Source organism: Furipterus horrens, unplaced genomic scaffold (genome assembly GCF_987537825.1).
Source record: "Furipterus horrens unplaced genomic scaffold, mFurHor1.1.pri manual_scaffold_3, whole genome shotgun sequence".
Classification (NCBI taxonomy): domain Eukaryota; kingdom Metazoa; phylum Chordata; class Mammalia; order Chiroptera; family Furipteridae; genus Furipterus; species Furipterus horrens.
This window is the reverse complement of record NW_028327173.1, coordinates 85,589,871-85,608,419: the sequence shown is the minus strand read 5'-3', so window position 1 is coordinate 85,608,419 and position 18,549 is coordinate 85,589,871. Positions and strand designations below refer to the sequence as shown.

Genomic DNA, 18,549 nt, shown 5'->3' with positions numbered 1-18,549 from the left:
TTTAAAAAATTCTTTCTTTTCAAACCCTACTCATTCTTAAGGCCCCTTCTCTTTTATGAAAACTTATTCTCTCTCCTCCTCTTTCTCCTACTAGCTAATGTGTACCTACCACTTATCGCTTTAGGTACCTTGTGTATATTGACTCAAAGAACACTCAAAACCATATATTGACTCGTAAAACCTTCAAAACTACCCAGTGATGTAGGGCTGTTATTACCTCCCTTCTGCAGATGAGAAACTGAGATATAGAGAAATAAAGTAACCCACTCAAGAGCATACAGCTGGTGGGTGGGGGAGGTGGGGTTTAAACCCAGGCAGCCAGTTTCAAAGGCATCCTCTTAAGCACCCCAGCAGTTACTCTTGGATCTGCCCATTTCCTGAACTCCAATGATCGTTTCTTTTCTTTTTTTTTAACAAGGAGAAAGATAATAATGATAATTTTATTAGAAAATAAGTTGATACTGTATGTTCTGTTGTATTTCGTCGTCGTCGGCAGCCGTCCGTCTCGAGAGACGATGGTGTAGCTTCTTAAGAGTCTATCTGCACCGCCGAGAATGGCTGTGCAGTCCGACTCGGGAGTGACACGGTATCTGTCTCCTCCCGTGTTGAATCGACATCTTGCGATGACGCTGGAGTGTCCTCTCCAGTGAAGCTGAAGCTACAGAGCCTGGGCAGGGTGATATGGAGCGTCTGCTGTTGCCCATGCAGCAGACCCCCCCTCTCTTCGCAGCTGAAGGGTCCAAGGGAAAGACGGAGTCAATACAGCTTGGCTTCAGGTGCGCCGCAGGAGTTGCCGGTGTTGACTACAACGTCAAACCGCCTTAGGGACTCCGGCTCCGGATTTTCTGTCGGGGTTTACTCCCTTAGCCTTTCCCCTGAAGAGGTATGCCGCAAGGCAGCGGAGGTTTTTTGGAGTCAGAGTTTTCCTTCTCTGATGTGCCCTGACTGGAAGATCGAACCAGCGACACTTAGCTCACAGGCCGACGCTCAATCCACTGAGCCAAACCAGCCAGGGCTATGTTGTATTTATTGCTTTGAATTTAGTTTACATCTTTACCTGTCTTTGTGCATAGACCAGCCTTATTCCTTTTTAACAGTAGCACAGTATTCCAAAGCATGAATTGCCAAACTGTAATAAGAACCCTACTGATGGACATTTGGATTGTGTTCATGTTGGCAGTGTCATGTGTAGCTGCATTTTAAAGTCCCTTAAAAGAAAAAAACTCATGCTGGGTTGAATACAAATAGAGAGTATTAGGCCAAGGGGCTCTTCTATGCTATTAAGAAATGCTAAATTATGCAACAGAGAGAAAAAACAGCATAGAAGTGACCAAAATTGTCTAACTGGGTGTTGTTGGGGATATTGTTATTGGGATGTTAAATGATGTATTTGAAAAATCTATTCCCTATGCAACACTTTGTTTAACTACAGAACAGACACATTTTGCTGCTAAATCATCCTGGCAGAAACCCAGGAGGGCCAGATCACAGGCCTGCTTAGAGTAAGGTAGTAATGGAAGCATTACTGAAGTTTTCCTATGGCTGAAGCAAGCAGCCAGCAACATTTTCTCTGAAAAAATGCTTAGGCCAAAAATAGTCTTTGCTCTGCTATATTAAGTTGAACTCTGTTTTCAATCAGGTTGTTATTCAAATACTGGAGCACATCCAAAATTGCTTTCCTGAGGAAAAGTCTGTCTTTGCTACAGATTGTGCAGCTCGATAAAGTGGGCTTCTTACTTTCACAACGGATTGCCAGGCCTGCAGCCCACTTGTCCAATATGTAGGAAAGATGGTTTCTACTTCTGCCCTCCAGGCAAAGGGGCTGGTCCCCAGAAGTGCACAGGTATAAGGCTGCCCTGTTTCTATCTGCTCAGGCCACTTTTTCTTCCCTTCACGATCTCATACTTTTTGTATCTTTCCTGTTCTACAAAGACCAGCCCAAGCCTCATCTCTCCTGAACAAATTTCTTGGCTCAAATCGCTCTGTTTTCTCTTGCATAGTAGCACTTATTTCTAACACTCACTTGGTGATTCATCCATTCATTCATCCATTCAAAAGATATTTATTGAGCACTTACCAAATGCCAGAGATACAATAATGAGAAAAACAAAGTCTTGCACCAACAGAACTGACATTCCAGAGAAAGAAACAGACAATAAGTAAATGCATGAGTATTTACTATGCCAGGTGGTGATAAGTGTAGGGGTCATAGTGCATGTGCAAGGTGGGATGTGGCTTTTTTATACAGAATGGCAAGGGAGAGCTGCATGGTAAGGTGACATGTGACCCAAGAGCTGAATAAGGAAAAGGAGAAGACTTGCAGGTTATCTTCAGAAACTTCCTTCCAATGCTAAAGTTCTGAGTTGGATACATGATTGGCCTTTTGGGGAAATATCAAGAAGGCCATTTAGCTACCTTTACGTGTGATTTTAAATGAATATTCTCTCTTAAACTCGAATGTCAGCATCTTAAGGGTGGGGGCTCTATGTTGGAGATAACAGGTGATAAATTGTGACAATGCCTTCTTTGAAGTATACCAACTTGTAGTATATGGCCTTGTGCCCTCTCTAGCTCTTACCTAAACCTTTGATTGGATTACTACCCTTGGCTGTGGCACTCAAGTATGCTAATAAAATGCTGAATTCTTAGAGTGCAGTTTATGCATGTTACACTCCTATGCTGGTGGCCATGTCTAGCACGGAACAACAAGTGGCACAGATAATCCCATGATTTTAAGAAAATGAATTCTCAGTTCTAAACGACATGAACTAATGCCTTTATTTCTAATATTTTCACTTGCTTCAGATGAACACACACACACACACACAAAACACAATTAAAACAGAGGCCAATAAAATAAATAATTTAAAGCAACCAAAGAAACAAACACCATCTTGCAGTCCTAAATTTTCCCAAATCAATCTTTCTGAAAGCATAACACCTTAATTAAGTGATTCTTTCTTTCTAATCCTCACCTGATAATATGTATATTGGTTTTTAGAGGAAGAGGAAAGGGGGAGAAAGACAAAGATTGATGTGAGACAGGAACGAGATCAGTTTCGAAGTCTGAACCCACAACCTAGGTATGTGCCCTTACCAGAGATTGAACCTGCAAACTTTTGGTGTATTGGATAACACTTCAGTCAACTGAACTATGTGCCCACAGCTAACATGGTTCTTTTATTCATTTAGACATAAAAATAAAGAAATTATGAAAAAATTAAGTAAATATGTATAAAATACTCTGGCCATATAATTTTAAGTATAATTTTATGTGATCTGTTAATCCTCACTGTCATTTATAACTGAATTATATGTGCTTCTGAAAGCTGCATAATGGATATCATGTTGTACATAATTGTCGATATGTGTTTATGGTCATTGTATAATTTATATCTGAAGTCCCTGTCAACCATAAAGTCTACAAAGACACAACCTCACTATATTTCAATACCATATTTTAAAGAAAAATTGGATTTGATTGACTCTAGTGCAGTAGTTCTCAACCTTCCTAATGCCACAACCCTTCAATACAGTTCCTCATGTTGTGGTGACCCCCAACCATAAAATTATTTTTGCTCACTTCATAACTGTAATTTTGCTACTGTTACGAATTGTAATATAAATATCTGATATGCACAATGTATTTTCATTGTCACAATTTGAACATAATTAAAGCATAGTGATTAATCACAAAAACAATATATAATTATATATGTGTTTTCCGATGATCTTAGGCAACCCCTGTGAAAGGGTCATTCGACCCCCAAAGGGGTTGCGACCCACAGGTTGAGAACCGCTTCTCTAGTGCTTCTTGAAGGTATGAAAACTACTGCAAGTGTTTTTAATTACTTGGACACCTCCCACAAATGGGGATAGGGACTTTGTCTGCTTGGCTTCATTACTGAATCCTCAACACCTAGCACAAGGTCTGGCCCATCGTGGACCTTTAACAAATATTAAATAAATAACTACTAAATTATTTTATGAAATGAGATATGGTATCTGTGGTTGTTAATTTTATCTTTCAACTTGGCTAGGCCAAGATACCTGAATATCTGGTCCACCATTATTTTGGATATTGCTGTGAAGTTATATTTTAGGTAAAATTAACATTGAAATCAGTAGATTCTATGTAAAGTAGATAACCCTTCATAATGTAAGTGGACCTCATCTAATCAGTTGAAGATCTTAAGAGAAAAAATACTAACTTCACTTGAGCTAGAATTCTGCCAGCAGACTGACCTCGTATTCAATTGCAATATCAACACTTCCCTGGGTCTCCAGCCTGCCAGCTTGCTCTGCAGATTTTGTAACGTGCTAGTGTTCATAAATGCATGAGCCAGTTTCTTAAAATAAATCTCTATGTGTACGTGTACATATATACACACATCCTAGTGATTCTTTTTCTCTATAGAGCCTTGAACAACTACAGTATCTTTTAATCATTTGCTCTTTCAATGAATTAATCAATACATTGTATTCCAAGAATCATACTCACCCACCAAGGTACCATAGCCACCAAAGCCAGACTAGTGATACAATTCCTGACACCAGCTGTTGACCTCAACTTTTCCACTCCAGTTAAGGGGACAGAGAACATTACCTCCTCACTGCTTAATTTCTCTAGTGATACAAAGCACCTGCAAGTTTTCTCTTTAGAGAAGCAGGTGCTCAGTGGACCTGGTACAGAATGAAACCATGTTGTGATGGTGTTAGGTGAGGCACTGGCTTACTACCACTGGGCTCTTAGGGGAAAATACTTCCCATGGTGAAGCTGAGCGGCTGATGGTATCACTTCCTCTAAATATTTCCACTCTTTATGAGTGAAACTGTGGGTGGGGAATTTCAGTCATGGAAACTAGTCAAAAGGTTACAAAACGTTCACAAACACTTTCCCATTTAATGACTGTGTGGTAGCTAATTAGTCCCATATACTGTAAAGACAAAAATGAATCTAAAAATATATCAGTGGGAAGCCTCGGGGGGAGCATGGTATGAAATTTGGTTCAGAATCTAGCAAGTGATCAGCACTGACAGCACACATTTGCTCATCTTGGGGAGGATGCTTTTGTAAAGTGAGTTTTTATAGAGCTCCTTCCACCGAGGGTTTATGTGGTAGGAGAAGTGGACAATGAGGATGAAAGCCGTCCTCAATGTGCCCTCAATCAGCACAATTTTTCATCCCAGAGTATGTTTTATCTCTAGCAGTTGGTCATATCTCTTCCTCGTCTCTATTTAAGGCCCCTTCTTTCCTTTGATTGTTTTTCCCCATGGCCCTCAGGTCCCTAACTCATTCATCTCTTATGCCCAGTTAAAACCTGTTTCTACCATTAGGCAAAGCTTCATGCCTGTGCTGGTAATATTTTGTTCATCGGAAAGGAAGAAATTTGGGCAGCATTGTGCCTTTATGAAATTATGTTCTGAGCCTTCATCTTTGACCTTTGGTAATTACTGAGCATTGCCAATTGATAGAAATGATAGATGGTCATATGGCTACACAATAAAATGCTGTGAAAAGAAGTCATCAGTACCTATTTGCATCGACATGGATAACATGCCAAAATCACGTTGAGCCTGAGAGGCAGTTATGGAAAAATAAATATGATATGATTACATTTGTTAAAATTTCCCAAACTGGCAAAACTAAACTGGACACCTGGCTGGGGTGGCTCAGTGGACTGAGTGCTGGCCTGCGAACCAAAGGGTCGCTGGTTCAATTCCCAGTCAGGGCACATGCCTAGGTTATGTGCCAGGTCCCCAGTTGGGGGTGCACAAGAGGCAACTACACATTGCTATTTATCTCCTTCTCTTTCTCTCTCCTTCCCCCTCTCTCTAAAATCTTAAAAAAATCCCTGCATATATACATAAATTATATGTTAATTTATATGTAAATATATAAGATTGCATATACTCATATGCTTACATGTATATGTATGGACATATGTGGCTAATCCGAAAAAAGGAGGGAATATACTTAACACAAAATTTAAGTCTGCAGTTCCCTTTGTGGGGGGCATAGGTGGAGTCAGACACAATTGTTTAGGGGTGTGCTACAGGCTTCAAGGGTTGGTAGATGGTCAGTAGGTGAATGTGTACTTGTTTTATTGTTTTTATGATTATTTAGAATACACGTACACATTATACAAACCTCTTTGTAATATGAAATGTTTCATAATATTTAAACATTTTCTAAACTGAAATTTACCTGGATTATTAACCCTTACTTATCACCTTCCTTGGAAAGTGGAGGGGGGCAAGGCTTGGAGAACAGGTGCTTATAGAAATTAAATAGAAAGTTAGTTGAGTTATAGATCTCTGTTAACCAAAGCTTCTATCTGAAGTGGATGTGAAAAGGAATGTGGATGCATTGACACCTCCACCTGTCACCTCATTTCACCATTGCTGAGTTACTTCTAACCCCCCCAGTATTTTTGTTTATGGCTAGAACTACCATATGATGAAGCTTTGTGGTGTGTCAGTTATGAGTAGTCTATACTAGCACTGCCTGGATATTTGGGAGCCAAGGTGGGCAGTGAAGTTATTTATTTGGATGACCAAAAACTGAACTAACCCTGGACTGCGTCTCCACCCGCTGTTACAGTCCCTGTGACTGGGAAGCAGCATCAACATCCACTGGGTATCCAAATCAGGAAACAGAGGATTGTTTTTGGCATTTCCACCTTGCTTTTCTTTCCTGTCCACCTACCCAAGTCCTGTTGATTTTCCTTTGTGAGTTGACTAATTTCTAGTTGCATAATTCTATCTCCACTGTCACCGTTGTCCCTGGCTGGTTTGGCTCAGTGGATTGAGCGTCGGCCTGCGAGCTAAGTGTCGCTGGTTCGATCTTCCAGTCAGGGCACATCAGAGAAGGAAAACTCTGACTCCAAAAAACCTCCGCTGCCTTGCGGCATACCTCTTCAGGGGAAAGGCTAAGGGAGTAAACCCCGACAGAAAATCCGGAGCCGGAGTCCCTAAGGCGGTTTGACGTTGTAGTCAACACCGGCAACTCCTGCGGCGCACCTGAAGCCAAGCTGTATTGACTCCGTCTTTCCCTTGGACCCTTCAGCTGCGAAGAGAGGGGGGGTCTGCTGCATGGGCAACAGCAGACCCTCCATATCACCCTGCCCAGGCTCTGTAGCTTCAGCTTCACTGGAGAGGATACTCCAGCGTCATCGCAAGATGTCGATTTAACACGGGAGGAGACAGATACCGTGTCACTCCCGAGTCGGACTGCACAGCCATTCTCGGCGGTGCAGATAGACTCTTAAGAAGCTACACCATCGTCTCTCGAGACGGACGGCTGCCGACTGTCACCATGCTTATCTTGTCTGTATATATATAAAAGGGAGTAGAATTGCTTAGTCATATGGAATTTTGTGTTTAACGTTTCAAGAAACCATTGTAGTCTTCTTGGAAAGCTCATTCTCCTGTGCACCTATTTAAATGTCAGAATTTCTTGAGATTCAACCCTAAGCTACCCTTCTCTTTTCTCATTTGATACTCTTAAGTATAGGCATGTACTTGCTTCACTGACTTGAATGATCTAATAGGTCCCCCTGTCTACAGCATGGCACCTCCTATCCATTCTACATTCTGCATCAAAAGGGAGACCTTAAAAACGCAGATCAGATCACAGCACCTCTAGCTTCTTCACCCTTTTAGAATAAGCAGCATTTTTAATGCTGACCCTTTAGACCCAACTTGAACTACACCCTCATCCCTCTGGCCACACTGGCCTTAATTGTGCTGGAAAATTCTGTGGTCTCCCACCTCCGGGCATGGTAAAACTGTTCCCACTGTCTGGGCATTAGCCAGTTCTTTGTCTTGTGAACTCCCATGGTTTTTTCAGTCCTCATATCCACCCTCCTTATGGGAATCTCCCCAACTCCCAGCTGAGACCAGTGTCCCCTACAGCAGTTCTGGTCCTCATCATAGTTGTGTATTTATTAATTAATGTCTGTCTCACCCCTGGACTGTCCTTTTTGGGGGGGGGGATGGGGCAACAACAGTTTTGCTTCAGTTTATGCAAGTTTTGACTTAAAAGTGCCCTCCACAAAGTGGATACACACTAGATGGTTGTTAAATTAATTAACAAGAAATGGTGGAGTTTTAACTCAAACTGATTTCATATCCTTCCCTTTCCACCACTCCACTCCACCTCGTCCTCAGAAAAGGAACGTCCTTGAAAATAACCAAACTTGGGAGGAAACAGAAACAGGGAGGAAAACCGCTTGGCTGGCTTCCAGGGTTCTGTCATGGACACTGCTCTTCACACCCACTTCTGAGTGGGAAACCAGCTTCTGGGGGAAAAGAGGGACTCCTCAAGCAGCAGTTAAAAACATGGAGTACCCACTTCCACCTTGCATCATTAGCGCAGGGAAAACACTGCTCGTCTATCTCCACACAGCCTTTAACAACATACAACAGCCAGTTGCCCCTTATCTGCAGAAGATAGCATTCCAAAACCACCTGAAACCTCAGACAGTACTGAACTCTATATAAATTATGTTTTCCCCTATACATAATACCTGCAATAAAGTTAAATTGTATAAGTTAGGCACAGCAAGAGATTAACAGTAACTAATAATAAAATAGAACAATTATAACAATATACTGGGAAAAATTATGTGAATGTAGTCTCTTGAAATATCTTATTGTACTGAACTCAACCTTTTCACTTAAAGGAAGCACTTTATGGCTTCTCTTTGGCATATCCAAATTGCCAGCATCACTACTCTTGGTTCTTTGAGACTATTATTAAGTAAAATAACATTTCCTTGAAGATGAGCACCATGATACTGAGACAGTCAATCTGATAACTGAGATGGCTACTATGTGGCTAATATGTGGGGAGTATATACAGCATGAGATGCTGAGCAAAGAGATGATACACATCTAATGCAGGATGGAGTAGCACAGTGGAAGATGTCATCACGTGACTCAGAATTGTACATAGTCAAAAAATTAGAAATTGTTAATTCAGGAATTTTTTATTTAATATTTGCAGACCATGGTTGATGGCAAGTAACTGAAACTGCTGATGGGGGAAACTACTATATAACTCTTTTAGAATAGCTTCCCCTTTTAAAGTTGTATGTGTTCTTCATTTTGAAGTAATTTCAGCAAGAAAAAAAAGGTGGCTTCAGATCCTTTGTGGGAGAAGGCAATTGCATTGATGAATGAGTTAAATGAATTAATAAATACAGAACCGTATGGACAGAGTTGTTTTTGTGGCCTGTTTGGACAGGTAGAAGAGTAATTTGTCCCAGCCCCTTAGAGAGAATGCTGATGGCCAGTTCTCTGCCAAGCTGGGATATACTGAGTTCAATTCTCAGTCACCATTTCTTGCCCCTCAGGAGCCATTCCCAGAGAGGCTGAATATGGCATTATAAATGACTCTAATCCATCATAAAGTAGAAGTGACAACCCACAGTCTGAAGTATTGAAAAAGTAAAAGCTCAAAGTTATCAGGTAAGCTCTCTGAGGAGAGTAGGAAGAGGAAGAAGCCAATCTCTTTTACACACCAGGAAGCACCTACCCAGGATGATTTAAATAAATAGAACCATGTAGGTTTTAAATTGCATTAAAGCCAGTGCCTCCAGGCCAACTTGAAGGAGACCTGGAACCACTATTTCTCCTTTGGGGCATGTTGAGTCTCTCCCACCTCCATTTAAGGGGTGTAAACAGTGGGGAACACCACCAGATAGATGTCTGACACCAACTCCGGAAGTCAGAGTCTGAACAAGTTTCCCCCACTTCTCCCCTCAGGTCACAGCAGTGCTTGAGAACTCACCCAGGACTGAACCATTGGAGGAACATCTGGTCTCCCTGGTGTTCTTGCAGGAGGGCAGAAGGTGACAGCTCAGTCCTGTCTTGTGATCATGACTCTCTCTTGCTGCACCCACCAGACTTGCTTCTAAAGGCAGCTGTAAGCATTTCCTTACTGAGCAACCACACACGTAGAATGTGAGTGGCGTAAGTGTGTGTGTGTTTTTCCTTCCGGTTGCTGTGAAGTGATGTTGTCTCAGTTCATTTCCTCTCTGAGCCTCTTCTTTTTTTCTCAGTCAGAACTTCTGATACACTGTGGATGATTTGTAGTTTAGTGACAGGTAAGAAATCAAATTTAAATCTGTACCATTTGCTATTTTGAGAAAGATAGGAGATCTTTAAATTATTATTGCAATTAAACTCTGGAATGTACTTTCTAAGTGGCATAAGCTCCTTTCTAGGCTGCAGTGAGGCAACAATTAGTCTATTTTAAGGCAAACCAAATTAGGATTTTTGTGGTTTTATGGCCTCAATATGCTCCAGAGTTCCACTATAAATTGACAAAAAACATCCTTCCATTGTACAAGTATTTATTGAGCCTGTACCCTATGTGAGGCACCCTGTTATGTGCTAGGTACACAAATGGAGACTCTCCTATTTAAAATGTGGTATGGGGCCTTGACCAGTGTGACTCAGTTGGCTGGGTGTCATCCTGCAAAGCAAAAGGTCAGTAGTTCACTTTCTGGTCAGGGAACATGCCTGGGTTTCAGGTTTGCTCCCAGTTGGGGTACATATGGGAGGCAACCTGTTATTGATGATCTCTCTCACATGGATATTTCTTTCCCTCTCTACTTCCCTTCCCCTTCTCTAAACATAATAAATAAATAAAATAAATAAATAAAATCTTTTTTAAAAATGTGGCATGGAAGCCAGGATTTAAGTATGTGAAAGAGAATTGGAAAGTCACTTAGTCCCAAACCCTTTGTGTTTTCCTGGCTGTACTTTTCAGTAGCTGTCAAGTGAATATGCTGTCAGGCTAAGTGCCAGGTTTGAATTACCTCTACGCTTTAAACACTTATGACATTTCTGTACCTTAGCTTTTTCGTCTGCAAAGTGGGAATAATAGGGTTGTTACAACCATTAGATAAGTTAGTATATATAAAGCACTCAAAGAGTGCCTGGCACAAATAACTAAGCAGCGTGTATGTATTTGTTATTATTATTAATGTCAAGTGGTGCTATTATAAGCTCAGCCCTTTGCTTTCTTCCTTCTCTTCACTACTTCCCACCTCTTGCTGGTACCTCGAAAATGACTTGGGGACATAGCAGTTTGAGAAAGGAGAGGTGGTTTGAACAACTGATGCTCCTGAAGTGATCCAGTGGTATCTGATGCTCTTGCTTCTTCTTCCCCCAACATCAAGACAAAGAAAGGGCTGTCCTTGGTCCTCCCCTCATCTTTATACTATGTTGTATGTTGCACTCTCATGACTTCTGGCTTGTTGTTTTGCTTTAATTTGCAGTTACTATTTCTCTGAAATTCAGATTCATGCCATTTGTTTTAAAATGTCGAGCTAGCCCTGGCTCATGTGGCTCAGCTGGTTGGAGCATTGTCTTGTAAACCGAAAGATCATGGTTCAATTCCAGCTCAGGGCACATGCCTGGGTTGTGTGCTTAGTATCCAGTTGTGGTGCATATGACAGTCAGCCAGCTGATGTTTCTCTCTCACATGGATGTTTCTCTCACTCTCTCACTCCCTTATCCTCTCTCTAAATTTAATAGGCATGTTCTTGGGTGAGGATAAAAAAAGAAAATTTATAAAGATGTAGTCTCAGAAGTCACACTCCATTATTTCTAAATCATCCTATTAAAAAAAAAGTTGAGCTAATCTACATCATGCTTAGGAATACTTTGCCCATAAGCAGATACCACATTTAAACAAAAAAACAAACACAGAGGCCAATGCCTTGTGCAATTGGGACTTGTACATAAACTAATAACAAGAACATTTATATTAATCATCATATATATTGCATCCTTAAGTGAAATTAGCAATATCCATGGTAAAAATGTCAAGATATCAAGTTACTCTACTTTAAATCTTTATCTTGCCCTCTCCCTAAAAACAAAGCAAAAGGAAACAAAACAAACAAACAAACAAAAAAAACCACTCTAGAATACATGCTATGTATCAAAAACTGTTACAGATTTGGGTAGAACTATCCTTTCCCAGGTTTTATTTTATTAAAATTAGTTTTTAAATACTCACTCAGGATATTTTTATTGTTGGAGAGAAGAAGAGAGAGAGAGAGAGAGAGAGAGAGAGAGAAAGAGAGAGAGAGAGAGATGGAGGGAGAGAGAGAGAGAGAGAAAGAAAGAGAGAGAAACATTGATGGGTTGGCCTGCCATACATGCCCCAACTAGGAATCGAACCCTCAACCTAAGTATGTGCCCTGACCAGGAACTGAACCCCCTCAACCTTTTGGTGTATAAGACGATGCTCCAACCAGCTGAGCCACCAAGCCAGGGCCTAAGTTTTATTTCATAGTGCAAAGTATTCATAATAAATTGATAGAAGTAAAGAAATAATATAGACATTATGTATTTTTTCAAAATGTCTCTTTACTTATTTTCTATTATATAAATCAGCTAAGATATTATGTTCTTCATTAGATATTTAAGCAGTATAAATTTAAATGTGTCAATTTTAGAAAAAATAATTTACAGTTACATAGTATAACAAGAAGATTAATGCCAATTAGTTGTCTCCATAAGTCAATGACACTCTAGATATACTAAAAAAAAAGATAAGCTTGGCCATAATTTAAATAAAGTACTTGAATTTGGCAACTTGATTCTACTTTGTTCTGTTCTCTCATCTACATCCTCATGGCTTATTTTCCCACTTTGAGCTGCCTGGACCTTTCACTGTTGGATTCTTCGGAATAGAGAGAAGTCACTTCTGTCAAAAGCAAAGTAAGAAGCTCAGTCTTTGTCCAAAAACAGATCAGAAAAACAAGTTAAATATTTTTCCTACTTGGAAAGATGGAGGTTTCCTATGTCTGTTTTCCTACTTACAGTCATATTATTTTCTTCTTCTTCTTGTTCTTTTTTTTTTTTTTTTTTTAGTTTGTTTTTTTCTTTTTGATTAGTAGCAGGTTATGCCATGTGTCAAAATTTTGACAAACCACAGATGGTTCTGACAAAAAACAAACAGCTGTAGTTTCTAATCACTCTATCCAATAAAGGTTGTGTTTACATTTTCAGCTTTATTTAAACAGTCTTTTTGACTGCTTTAATTAGCTTCTTCATGCCATCTCAGTTAGCTGGAATTTCAGTTAGCACCACAGAATGGTTTATAACTACCTGTTAAGCAGTAGCCAAACCCCAGGCAACTGTTTTGAATTTGTCATTAATATTCGGTCCAGGAAGTGACTGCTGTATGGAGTGGAGGCTGAAGGGTGGGGAAGAGAGAAATGAGAAGCTAAAAAGTTAAAAATCTATGGCCAAGTTGTGTGTGCATTTGTGTGTGTGTGTTTTATTCCATTTGCTTGACTCATTTCCATCCATGATTGAAGACAGTATTAGCTATAGGGAATCAGCTGCCCACTGAGGAATTTAAATGAATATGCTCAAGAGTTGGTTTGGCAAGTTTTAAGAGCAGTGTTGTCTAGTATTATAACATATGCCTCATTCCTGCTCAAGAATATGAGTTAGTTTTGAGGTTTTCATTTTTAGTTGCAAAAATCAGAGCTCAAAAACATCCAGTTCATATTCTCATTCAGAAACTACAGTGTACCTACAAACTCTCCTGACCTTCCCTGTGCATTTTTGATCTATCAGTCCATAAGACACAGGGGCTGCCCTCAAGAAACTCATAACTTAGTGGGGAAGTAATCTAGTGAAATAACTATTCCGATGAATTGGTGTACTCATGATAATGAAACAGTTATTGATAAGTGCTATGAAAAATAAAAAATAAATGACAATCAGCTCCTTTCCTAAGAGAAATTACATTCTAGTGGACATGACAAAATGAACCTGTCTACCTTTCTCTTCTGCTTTCTAGCCACTTACAACCTTCATTTTCTCTCTCTCATAACAAGACATTTTTATCTTCTGCCTCTTATATTCTTCCAGTCCATCGGCCAAGTCCTGGGGTCTAGAGCTCTTATATTGTCAAAACCCAATAACCAGCTATTTCAATAATGCATTAATGTTGATTTCAGTTTTCTTGTTCTTCTAACTACTCACCCATTTGCAGCCCTATGAGGAAGTTCAGTCTATTTTTCTTTATGCTCCAGCGCTACTCAGACTCACTGGGAAAAGTTAACAAAGGCCAATCTCTTCCCTTGCAAATTCTCCCCCCCAAAATCTCAACTGAGATCCTTCTGCTGCTCAGGAATCTTCCTGCTGATCTCTCACTAATTATTTGTCAAGTCTTCTTTCCAAAGTTTTTTCATCCTCTAGAAGCTCTGAGCACAAGAGCTGGGATCATTTTCAGCCACATTTCTCTCTGCAATGGCTGAGTCTTTATCTTTCCTCTTCCTCAAATGTTTTCCTCCTTCTGATTATCAGAACAGCCTCCATTTCACAATCCCATATCAAGAGATTACTACTTTAAAGATCAGAAACGGTTTTTGTTTTTTACTGATTCCCAGTACCTAAAACCTCAGCACTATTTGTTTTTTTCCCTTTGATTTTTATGTAATAATTTTACTCTTAGACAATAGAAATATAAAAAGGAAATACAACTTATCCCTGCTCAGTTTTCACCACAGCTCTTCCTGTTACATAAGCAAAAGCCTTGTGTCCACATGTTCCTGCAAGCCCTGAAACCCAGTCCCTTGGTTCTGTCTCTGTTTTTCTTTTCCTCCTTTTCTCTTCTTCCTCTCAAGCTCAGCTTTCCTGAACGAGTAGTTTTTGTTCTATGACTCCGCTCCCACATCTTCTGTTCCGTCCTCCTTCACCGCACGTCTTTCATTCACCGTCTGGCTCCCGGCCCTTCTCTGCACTGAAGTTGATTGTGTTAATATCACCATGGCATTCTAGGTGATGAAACCAGTAGACATTACAGTCTCTCCCTCTGTTCATTTAAAATGACTGATCCCTTCCTTCCTTTCAGACCCCTTCTTGCTTTCTTCAGTGAACCCTACTCAGCCTTGGATAACGTGAAGTTCTTCATGGTCACTACACCTTTTCCACTTACTGCTACCTATGGTTCCCCTTTGGAACTCACACATTTTTGAGATAGGATAGTAAGAAGTTAGGAAAATTCCTTGGCTAGTGGAATAGGGAAAATAAGAAAGATAGCTGAACAAACTGGCCGAGCAATTTACAGCCAGGTGCAGAGGGTCACAGAAGGACCCCTGTGCATGGCAGGGGGCAAACTGGGAAAACAAGAACCTTATCCCCAGGGTAACCCCCCCCCCTGCCCTTTCCTCCCTAGAGATAATATCTAGGAGATGATATACAGGCCTCAGTTGTACTTCAGCTCCAGGCCCATAATAACAGCAAAACCAGGTGGGTAATGCCAGAACCAACTGCAATGACTAAAGATCCCCTGCTCTGTCACTGATCAATCAATAGAGACCACAAGCCTGAAAAGGCACACCAAGAGATGTGATGAGTATTCTGCTAAAACCCCCTTGAAACCTCCCTTAAGATTCCCACCTGTAAGAAAGAAAAAAAAGCCTCAAGATACAGGACCCAGCATGCATGCTTTTCCTCTAGGGAGTAGCCTGCGCCATTTCCTTTTTTTCCTTCCCCAACCTTTTTCTTCACAGGCACGTGTCTCCTAAACTCTAAGGCAATGGACAGCTGGTAGCTTGTCCCAGGCTGATATCCTGAACCTGTCCACAAAGTCCCCTGTTCTCTGAGTTCCCAGTGAGCTAAGGCAGCCCAGCCTAGGGTCTCCTGTTGCTTCTTCTATGCTAAGCCCTTCCTTGTTTTACTGTCCCCAGCTTTAATAAACATACCCTCATAGTTGCCTGGACTGGTGCTGTGAAATCTTTCCTGCATAAAGTCAAGAACCCACACACTACCAGCTGGCTCTAGGCAGAGACCTGCTCAGGGCCAGGTTCCTGTCTGTAACATTTTCACTCTGCGGCTCTCTGGTTGGGATCACCTACTTCCATTTAAGTCTTGTTACAGTAGAATGAGAAGCCATAAGGGAAATAAAGGCAGGACCCTCACCATCACAGTCTAACAAAGAACTTAATACAGGAGGCTAACGGCAAAGAAAGACATGTGTCACCCATTGACCCAGTAGTCCTGAGCCTGGTTTGATAAGACTACCAGGCATTCCGAACAGCATAGGTAAACTATGATAGTGCAGCAGGGAGCCCTTGAAAGTCTATGTGTATCATCTTCACTAGCTGGGAAAAGGAAAACCTTGAGACTGTGTTATTTGTCCCAAGGCCTGGAAAGGGGAAATGGAGGGGGACTACAGTGTCCAAAGAAAAAAACCCATAAAATAACTGGTTAACTGCAGACCCCTATCACATATGCAAAATGAACAAATGAAGTCTATAGCAAGATAAGAATTTGGGCTAACAGACCCCCACCCATACCTACGTTTGGGTGGTCATGTCTCCCTGGGAAGGCTGGCACCACCTTTACCCGTCAATCAATATGTAGCTCCCTCACCCCCACCCCAGCAACTATATATGTCCTCAGGACAAAGGACTCTCTCTTCTCTTGGCCTTCTGGCTACCTGTGCTCTGGTCACACGGGTGCTGGTCACCCAGCCTTTGGACACCTTTGCTTTTGCCACCTTTGCTTTTGCTCTCCCATTTACTAATGAACTTTGTGTGCATGCTAATTGACTCACTGATCGTACTTCTTTACTATGTCAGGGAGAAGAACCAGGGTTTCTCCGATAACAGTCTGGGTCAAACCTTTGCCTCTTGAATTCTCCGTTAACATAATTACCATACACTTAGTCTCTATTTAGTTCTGGCTGCTTTAACAAAATACCATGAACTGGGCAGCTTAAACAGCAAACATTTACTTCTCACAGTTATGGAGGATGGAATTCTGAGAACAGGGTGCCAGCATGGTCATCTCCTGGTGAGAACCCTCTTCTTGGTTTGCGGATGGCCACCGTCTTGCTGTGTCCTTACATGGGGAGACAGAGAGAGTCTATGTTGTCATTCAGGCTCTAATCCCATTCATGAAAGCTCCATTCTCACAGCCTAATTACCTCTCAAAAACCCTATCTCCTTACACCATCAGGTTGTATATTATTAGTCTTCAGTATATGAAATGGGGTGGGGATGCAGTCAGTCCATAGTAGTTCCTCTGCCCCCAAACATTGCAACCTTCTTCCTCTTCTTCTTAAATTTAATGCCACCAAATTCTTTTCTTTTTTAAACTAAATCTCAAATATTGTTGACCCATTCAATTTCCTCTATACATACTAACTGCCACTACCTTAGTTTCAACTTTTATTGCTTAGATTGTCTCAATTCCTAACAGTGACAGCTCCCCTCTAACCTCTAATACTTAACACACTGTTGGGCACACAGTGGGTCTTCAGGAGATACTAGTTGAATGAACATTTGCACAATACAAAGACAAATTTCAAATCTCTTTATGTCACTGTCTGCTTAAAAACTTCCACTAACTTATTGTTTACAAAACAAAGTTGAACTGACTTTGTTCGTGAATTGAGATTTGTGCTATCTTCTTAGATTACCTCTTGCTTGTCCATCTTTAAAGTGTTCTCCACCCTCCCATCATACTGAACTGCACACTGATCCCTAATATCTTATGTCTTGTCATAATTGTGGCCTTGTAAAGGCCATTTCCCTGCCTAGAATAGCATCCCTTCTTCTCTTTTTGACAATGTCATTCAAGAATGTATTCCTCTAGACAGAATATCCTTTCCTCTTTTTACAGTCACCAGGACTTTAATTACTTTGTTGATCACATAATATCACAATAGCATGTCTTCCTTCCCTGGGCTTCAAGGCTCCTGATAACAGAGAACTACTAATTATTTATTTTGGGGGCCAAATGAAAGCTTTACAAAGTGGTCTGCAGATGTCTTGCTTCAGAATCACCTAAGAGGATGGTTAAATATAGATTCAAAGGCTCTACCCTTGATTGCAGAATCAGTTTCTGTGGGGAGTCAAACCCTCTGAGGTAATTCTTATGTGCATGAACATTTGAGAACACAGTTACAGCATCCAACACATATTCGATGAATAAAAACATGATAAAAAGTACTGAGATTCCTACTCCTAAAAATCTGTTCTATTTCCTTCATTCCTCTGGGGTATATTTTTGCTGGAGACAAATTCAGGGAATTTGGCTCAGCCATGGATCAAAGTGACCTAATGGAGAACAGCCTTGCATTATTCTCTAATCAAGTCAGGCAAAGTACCTGTTGTCCTGTCCAAATGCCAAATTAGGTTTAGGGTCATTCAGAGCCCAAAGATTGTTGGCTGTGATAAGAGCTGACACATTCTTGCTCAAGTGAGAGCTCGTATTGCTGGCATGCTCTGTATTTTAATTCACTAAAGCCAAATTCTTAAGCTGAAGTAGTCCACAAGTACCTTCTAAGGAGTAACACTGTCTCTTTGCTGCATTTATTACCAGTGTTGGTAACTCTAGAACCAGTTAATAGCTGTCACCTGTTGACATTGGGTGGCTTGTGAATGGGCTTCAAGAGTTCCAGACTTTAAGTGAAGCTGATGGGCTTTTTAAGATAGGCATGTCTTGTTTAAGCAACAAAGTCTCTAAACTGTCTTCTTAAAATTTCTTCAGATTTTGAAT

At 40.7% G+C, this 18,549-nt stretch overlaps 1 protein-coding gene across 2 annotated transcripts in view; it reads right to left on the bottom strand.

Moving 5' to 3' along the window:
• Positions 1-9,956, bottom strand: part of NEDD9 (neural precursor cell expressed, developmentally down-regulated 9) — a 188,980-nt gene extending 179,024 nt beyond the window's left edge. For both annotated transcript variants that reach the window (XM_090269818.1, XM_090269819.1), the window contains exon 1: positions 9,797-9,956. The gene's annotated coding sequence lies outside the window, so the exon portion shown is untranslated. The remainder of the gene's footprint in view (positions 1-9,796) is intronic.
• Between the last annotated feature and the right edge of the window lie 8,593 nt (positions 9,957-18,549).